Source organism: Oreochromis aureus, linkage group 3 (genome assembly GCF_013358895.1).
Source record: "Oreochromis aureus strain Israel breed Guangdong linkage group 3, ZZ_aureus, whole genome shotgun sequence".
In the NCBI taxonomy this organism is placed as follows: Eukaryota; Metazoa; Chordata; class Actinopteri; order Cichliformes; family Cichlidae; genus Oreochromis; species Oreochromis aureus.
In genome coordinates, this window is record NC_052944.1 from 38,498,533 (window position 1) to 38,507,260 (window position 8,728).

Consider the following 8,728-nt stretch of genomic DNA (forward strand, 5'->3'; position numbering starts at 1 on the left):
AATTTTTCTATTTAAGGTTTTATTGATCTGTTGTTGACAGCATGATTGCACTCTACAGATGTGCATATTGGTTTAGCAGTAACCCTTTCCTGTTTTTACAAAACCATAGTATTAGCATATTTAAAAGGTTCCTTATAATATGTCATTGTATTAGCTGCACTGTAATTTACTTTGATTCAGTTTTCCCACCTGATAATGCAGGATTTTATCTGAGGTTTTGTTCTTTTTCTTTTTTAAAAAATAAAAATGCAATACTCAGTTGTTAATCAAATCTGAATACTGTTAAAACATGTTGTTAAATTCTTTATTGCTAATATTGTAACCTTGTGCCCAAACTGATTATTTCTGAAATTATTGCCAGTAACATTTGGTGGATTAATGTGTTTGGGCTTGCCAGAGATTTTTTGTCTTCTATGAACATACATGCAAGGAAATTTAATGTGTCATTTATTACTGTCCTCCATTTGTCATAGTGAAAGAGGATCTCAGCTCTATTCCCTTGCTATGCATAAGTGTTTTTGGTTCTCTGAAAAGACACAAATGTTAAGACATTTTGTCAGACAAGCTATGTGCTGAAGTTACTCAATAAATTTGTAACTTGAATTTATATTATCTGTCTTATGATTTTACAAGTGTAATTGCTTATTTTGAGCACACTACCGGTTCAGATAGAGGGGGAGGAGGTGGAGGTGGTCAACAAATACAAGTACCTCAGGCTGTAGGTGGACAACAAACTGGACTGGACATGCGACACGCAGCACCTGTATAAAAAAGGCCAAAGCCGACTGTACTTCCTCAGGAGGCTGAGGTCTTTCAACATCTGCAGGAAGCTCCTGAGGATGTTTTACCAGTCAGTGGTTGCTGGAGTACTTTTCTACGCTGTAGTGTGCTGGGGGAGCAGCACAGCAAAGAAGGACTCATCCAGGCTGGAGAAACTAATCAGGAAGGCTGGCTCTGTGGTCGGCATGAAGCTGGACACTCTGGTGACAGTGGCAGAGAAAAGGACATTAAAGAAACTGATGGACATTCTGAACAATGCCGGGCATCCTCTGCACACGGTCGTAAACAATCAGAGGAGCCTATTCAGCGACAGGTTGTTTCTCCCAAAGTCAAAAACCAACAGACTTAAAAACTCCTTTGTCCCACAGGCCATCAGACTGTTTAACTCCTCACTGGAGGGGAGAGGGAGGGGAGACAGGGGGACAAGGGAGGGCTGGAACAACTGAGCTGTAGGTGCTTTTTTACACTGTGCAATATTTGCAATAATTGTTTTGTTTTTTGTTTTGTTTTTTCTTATATTCGACTGTGCAATAATCACTGTGTAATATACTCACTCAAATGAGCAATCCTATTTATCCATATTGTATATTCTGTATCTATATATGTGTATATGTGGTGTATTTATGCTTATATCCTTACTCTCATTCCCCTTATTGTATCTGTAACATGCAACTTCTTTCGGTGCTTTGCCACTGGAAACTGAATTTCCCGGAGGAACCCACCCGAGGGATTAATAAAGTTTCATCTAATCTAATCTAATTATTTTTCTTTTTATATTCAATTCGAGATACAGTAGATTTGGATATTACAAGAGTTTATCCATCCGTCCATCCATTTTCTTCCGCTTATCCTGGGCCGGGTCACGGAGGCAGCAGCCCAAGCAGAGAAGCCCAGACCTCCCTCTCCCCAGCCACCTCCTCCAGCTTATCCGGGGGAACACCAAGACGTTCCTAGGCCAGCCGAGAGATATAATCTCTCCAGCGTGTCCTGGGTCTACCCCGGGGCCTCCTCCCGCTGGGACATGCCTGGAAAACCTCGCCCAGGAGGCATCCTTGTCAGATGCCCGAACCACCTCAACTGGCTCCTTTCGAAGTGGAGGAGCAGCGGCTCTACTCTGAGCCTCTCCCAAATGGCCGAACTTCTCAGCCTATCTCTAAGGGAGAGGCCAGTTACCTTTCGGAGGAAGCTCATTTCCGCCACTTGTATTTGCGTTGTTGTTCTTTCGATCACTACCCACAGCTTGTGACCATAGGTGAGGGTAGGGGCGTAGATTGACCGGTAAATTGAGAGCTTCGCTTCTATGCTCAGCTCTCTCTTCACCACAACAGACCAGTACAGCGTCTGCATCACTGCAGCCGCTGCACCAATCCGTCTGTCAATCTCCCGCTCCCTTCTCCCATCACTCATGAACAAGACCCCGAGATACTTAACTCCTCCACTTGGGGCGGGGTCTCGTCCCTTACCCAGAGTGGGCACTTCACCCTTTACCGGGTGAGGACCATGGCCTCAGATTTGGAGGTGCTGATTCTCATTCCCACCAGGAACGGGCCATTCCGTCCTTATACGACCGTTGTAAGAGCTTGGTCCGCATAGCCGGCAATAAGTCGGACTCGTTCCCGGTGGGTGATGGGCTCCGCCAGGGCTGCCCTTTGTCACTGATTCTGTTCATAATTTTTATGGACAGAATTTCTAGGCGTAGCCAAGTGGCAGAAGGCTTTCACTTCGGTGGTCTCAGGATCTCATCTCTGCTTTTCGCGGATGATGTGGTCCTGTTGGCTTCATCAGGTGATGGCCTCCAGCTCGCCTTGGAACGGTTCGCAGCCGAGTGTGAAGCAGTGGGAATGAGAATCAGTACCTCCAAATCTGAGGCCATGGTCCTCAGCCGGAAAGAGTTTATGTGGATTTTAAAGTTTTGAGTTCTATTAGCTTAAAATGTTTAACATTTTAAAACTAATTATTAATTCCTAAACTTTACTTGAATCAGATCTGTACTTGAAACTCAAAATATCAAGTAGAGATAAGAGTACTAAACCAACAATGTGGATATAACATAAAAACATTTATCAGAGGTGCTTTAAAATATTTATCTAAAGCTACAAAATACAGCTTTACCATTTCAGCCAATTCCTTTTTAACTTTTTGACACTTGTGTTGAAATAGTCTGTAGGCCCATGAATTTGTCTCAAAATGGTGCTCCATGAGCAAAGCGCTGTTGCGGTGCAGCAACATCTGCTCTCTGGGCCTGTATAAAATGGTCATTACGATGGAGGAAGGAATTTGTTACCTGGGGTCAGAACCATGACTTTCTCTCCTATTAAAGCCTTTTGCTCATACCAGGACTCAAACCCAGGCTACCTTGTTTAAAACCAGGAATCCTAACCACTAGACCAAACAGGAACACACAAGTCCAGCTCCACTCTCATCAAATTCAAGATACACTTATAGTGCAGTGGATTGTTGCCTGTTTCTCTGTGTTAGCCCTGTAAGAGACTGCCAACCTGCCTAGGATGTACCCTGCATCACACCCTATGCAGCTGGTATAGTCTCCAGCCCCCCGCCCCTTCTCGGGGCTCTGAAGTTCTCGTTTGATTCTTGCCTACTGAAGCTGTTTTTTCAGTGCTCCACAGACCTTGATAGTTTAATGGCAAATTGTTTAAGTCGCCTGTAAGTCCATATGGAAGATTTAGTTACGTTTTGAAGGTGGATTGTTTGCGGCTAAGGATACCAGACTTATCAAGCATCTTTGCCTCCCTCTCTTTCGTTAACTCCACACGTAGCACTGCAGCAGTGGGGGTGCTGGTCACTCAGACCAGGGTGAGAAGAACATGATTAGGAGGTTGGTTGCATGACTATGTGTCTGTCTGATTGACAGAATGACAGAAGGCCAGTGAGATATAAACCATGCAGAGAGAAGGCTGAAGGCTAGTTTGGAGAAGCCAAAATTATGTCAGTATTGAGTTTGACAGCACGAGAAAATTAAATCAATGTAAAGAATAGACTAGCAGCCAAACAGCCAGGAAGCAAGCAGATGACTTTTTAAAGTCCTAACTGAACTTAATTTTCCATGTCATCAGAATATATCTGTTACAGCTTTTTTTGTGTTTGACTTTGTACTAAAACTGGAATCTGTATGTGATTTTTTAAATACCAGACTCACAAAAACTAAAACCTAAAACAACGAACCAGAGTTTGGTGGACCAGGGTCTGGATGCAGCCCAAATCCACCATAGTCTGGCGTGTACCCTCTTGACACCTTACCGGTATGCGGTGTGTTTCTCCTTTACCGGGGGAGTGTTGAAGGGCTGATGACGTGGAACACTGGGCCCACCTCCATTAATCCAGCTTTATAATATCTGAGTTTATTGTTGAGAAAGCCAAAGTGTCGACTGGGGATAATGAGTGACAGGTCCTGGACAGAGCAGCACCACACATAACACACAAACCTGTAACAGTTACTCTGGCCCCTTTGGTGAACTGGTTCTGGCTCCCAGGCTGCTTTGATACCCAAATGCTTCCAACAGCCAGTTCCAGTTGGTCCACAGAGTAAAAGGCTTTAGGTTCTTCCTTTATTCAGTCCTGCATCTGTATGGGAAAGCTGAATATTTTTCACTCTGGTTGATTTCTTGTGAAATAATATGCAGCAGATTATGTGTTATCTAACTTTATATGTCACCAGTGTGTGACTTCTTCATATCTCAGTGGTTTATTTTTCTGTTTCTAAAGATACAGAAGATTATATGTCCCAGAATTTTATCTGGTCTAGTCATGACACTTCTCAGAAAGATTATTATCATTGCATGTAATGTAATAACCCAATAACACAATAACACAATCTTTAATTGCAAGTTATTAACACCACATGTGTAACACAGTAATAAAACTGAAAATATATTATATTCATCATGTACAGTGTCACAATAAAATAATAATAGAAAAATCACACTTCTTCTTTATCGAGTGATAAACGCTGTTTTTAAATGGCATACAGACTTTCCTGTGAAACATTGATCCAAAGGCAAACCTCACAGAAACAAATTAATCAACAGACATTCAAATTCAGATAGTCTGAGTGTGAGAAAAGAAGTTCTTCTTCTCTTCCAGTTTGATGTCTTGGTGAGCAAGAAAATACAAAACATTGACACCACTGTTAATCACAGAGACTTGGGTTTCTTATTTCTGATACTGGAAAAGATGCGATGTGTTTTAGATTTGACACAATGTGAAATTCCAACTTGCTAAATTAAAGCTAGTTACTATGAAAAAATGTCTGAGATCAAATATTAGATAAGTAGATTAACCTCAGTGATGCCCAAAAGAGTTACTTTGTTAGTGTATCAGACCGAATGTGTCAGTATATCTTGAATAGATTAGCAAGATAAAAGTTTGTTTTAACCAAGGGGAAAAACTCTTGGTGGAGGGGTTTCCTGTGTGTTTTCGCAGGGACCACTTATACATAGTTGAGTGAACCCCTAAATCTGCAGCGCTTAACACATTTATTAAAAAATCTTTCAGCAGTAAAGGAAATATAAAAACTGCTTTAAGTCTATCAAAAAGTCATTTAAAACAAAAGATTATATTGAAATTTCATAGGAAAATAAAAACAATTAATATTTTCATACCTAAATTTGAGACAACTGGATTTTTCTGAGAAGTTAGTCAGTTTTATGTTGATGCATGTTAGGTTGCAGGGAAATAACTGTAGTTTTATCATGTCAATAAAAAAATAAGAACGTGGTTGACTATTTTGCCTGTTTTCTTTGTTTTACAATACGGTACATTTGAAAATTCATGGATAACATCATTAATAATTTAAAAATACTTAGAATTTAAAATGTTTGGACATACTTGCACATACTACAGAAACATATTTAGATTTGGTAATTACCAAAAAATATTTTAGTAATTACCAATAGTGCTGATTTAGGGCAGCCATGGCACAGACCTTACACTGAATTGTTATTTGTAAAGCACTGCTTGTTGTCTGATTATTTAGGAAAGTTTCCCTTGATATTTCAAGTAAACCCAAAATGTACTCTTAGGAATCTTAGTTATCAAAAAATTCTAATAATTTTTATACAGTGGATCTGGGGGAGAACACAGATTTATGAATGTAGAGTGAAAAGTTCTTAACCACAGTTCATATTAAGAGGGTGATACTGCACCACACTGACTGTCTTGCTTTCTATGCTTTGGGAACTTATAAAAACACCAATTTAGTAGGGTTTCAGTGATTTTCAGCAAAAGGTAAGAATTTCTTTATTTATTTCATTCATTTTCAGCTTTTTAATTTAGTGCATGTAAATGTGCAGAAATATCAAAATGACACTCCCAATGTTTTTTTGTTTTTAATTGTTTTTAGCAATGACTGTAGAAAACATGGACGACGTGACACCGCCTCCTCCCATTGTGCAAAAATGAAGCCAAAATATCCCGCCTGTGGAGGCTGCCATCTTGCATTTTTGGAGCCAGAGTCTGCGCAGTAGTGACTTGAGGTGGAGCGACTGTGTCGTTTGCTAGATTAGCCTCTAACACATACGCAATGTGTTGGAGGCTTGTTGCTAGCTAGTTAGCGATGTGACACACCTGTTATTCTAATAGTCTGTATTATTGAATGATTCAGGACTCCTTAGGTTTTGTTATCCATTTTTAGACAGCGATGAGATCAGCTGCACACTCCACAGAGGCCCAGAGTTACTGTTAATATCAAAAATATAATGCTGTCCTTTGATATTTTAACATAAGACTGTGAGTGTAATGGATCTAAAACTGTTTAAATCTTCAGAGCCCTCTACAGCCTGGTAACATGGAAACTTTAAAAACAGCAGCAGAAGGTTTCAGTAGTGTAGTCTAATTTGTTAATTTAATAATAGTCCATATTATATCAACAGCTACATTCACCCTGGGGAGAAACTAGTGAGGGAAACCATCAGGACCAAGCTGGGTTTCCTGGGTCCAGAGGTTTGGAGAAACTTCTTCCCTTTCTTTCATCACAGCTGTCCTGTGCCAGATGTTCTGTTGACCCACTGAGAGAGGCTTCATTTAAGAAACACCAGGAACACTGAAGCTCATCGCATTGATCAAGCAGGACTCATCATCTTCATCAGCAGCTCCCTCACAGGGAAATCTTCAGCACTCCTCCGTAGGCCCGATCCAGGAGATGGATAAACCCAGCATTTCATGAACACTGTGATGGAGACCTTTGGTTTGTGAATGTTATAAATACTCGGATACTCCCCAGAGGCTCCAGACTTTTACATAAAGATATTATATTCAGTCCTGTAGAAAGTTATATATTTAAAAATATATGATCCTCTCTGGTTACTCTGGTATGAATAACTCTGAATCACTTTATGGTAAATAACACACTATCTGCAAAAAACTGTGAAAGAATTCCAGATGACAAGTTTGTAGTTTGACATACAAGTGACGACCTTTGACCTTCATCAGGTTTTATTTAATTGTGTCAGAGAAAATCAGCTGTGCTCTTCATGCAGCTGAGTACATCAAGTGTTTAAATCGGAAGCTGTGCAGGTCTGAGATCAGCAGCTTTGTGAAACACCAAACTGAGGTCCTGTTAATGCTGATATATCGTGACACAGTTACATGAGTGATTAATCCTTTTGTTTTTTGTCTTTAACTTTATCAATAAAGCTGCAGCTTTCACTACAGCACATGTGGTACTTTAACCTTTGTACTGTTTTCATCAGTTCATTTTGCAGTTTACATGTGAACATGTTGGATGATCTGTCTGCTGTCACTCGATGGGGCTGAGGTCTGAATCTGAGGGCAGCTCCTGTAATCACAAAGAGAACAGAATCATCACACACTGAAATATAAAGTTTATCTCTCAAATCTGAAATAAAGCTGATACTTCTCTGTCCTCACAGTCGGGATCTGAAGTACTTCTCTTACATTTTTTCAGTTCTACAGTTTAATCCATAGTTACTGATTAATGAGTGACTGAAGTACAAGCTTTTAAAAAAAATAAAAATTGGTGATGCTGTCTTTACAGATGTGGCAAGAGACTGGAAACATGCTGCTGTTTGAAGATATTTAATAATCAGCTCTGCACAGGAGCTGAAGCAGCGTGCAGCCTGTTGCTTTTACAGTATAAAACTTCTAATAAAAGTACAGTAACGGTAATTAGTGACTGAGTAGCCCGGGCCTTTCTCTTGATTTCTTTAGTCAGGGTAAATTCATTCACCTGCACAGATTAGCTAAACGAACTTAGCTTATAAACACGTTTCCAGCGGGGTCCAGCGGGGCCTCGGGTCCTTCTGTCGGGTAGTCCAGTTTACTGAAGAACACCTCAGGCTGTCAGGTTAAAACTCAGTTCTATCAACACAATTCATAAAAGAAGCAAACTTCTCGATGTTTAAATTATGCACCTTACCTGGGCAGCACGATGGTTAGCACTGTTGCCACACAGCAAGAAGGTCCTGAGTTCAATTCCACCATCAGGCCGTGGTCTTTCTGTGTGGAGTTTGCATGTTCTCCCCGTGTTTGCGTGGGTTCTCTCCAGCTATTCCGGCTTCCTCCCACAGTCCAAAAATATGCAGTAGTGAGGACAGGTTTGGTTAATCTAAATTGCCCATGGGAGTGAATGTGAGTACGAATGGTTGTCTGTCCCTGTGTGTTAGCCCTGCGACAGACTGGCGACCTGTACAAGGTGTACCCCGCCTCTCACCCTATGACAGCTGGGATAGGCTCCAGCGCCCCCCGCGACCCTGAAAAGGATAAGCAGAAGCGAATGGACCTGCATTCTTTCAACTGGCCAATAGGGGGGGTGGCAACTCTGATTATAAAATTATGTTCTATAGAAATCTACTGGAAGGTCCCTTGCCTGTTTTTTCTCTCAACTCAGAAAACGTTTTGCCTATTTTGTAAATTATTTTCATTATTAGCATCAGAATGGAGGATAATCCATAATATGATAATTACCTAATGA

At 40.7% G+C, this 8,728-nt stretch overlaps 1 long non-coding RNA gene across 1 annotated transcript; it reads right to left on the reverse strand.

Moving 5' to 3' along the window:
* Window positions 1–7,517: 7,517 nt before the first annotated feature.
* LOC120437769 lies at window positions 7,518–8,421 on the reverse strand. The gene is made up of 3 exons (XR_005611398.1): window positions 8,174–8,421; window positions 7,985–8,094; window positions 7,518–7,573 (listed from the first exon to the last, which is right to left on the reverse strand). It is a non-coding gene; the product is annotated as an uncharacterized LOC120437769 (long non-coding RNA).
* Between the last annotated feature and the right edge of the window lie 307 nt (window positions 8,422–8,728).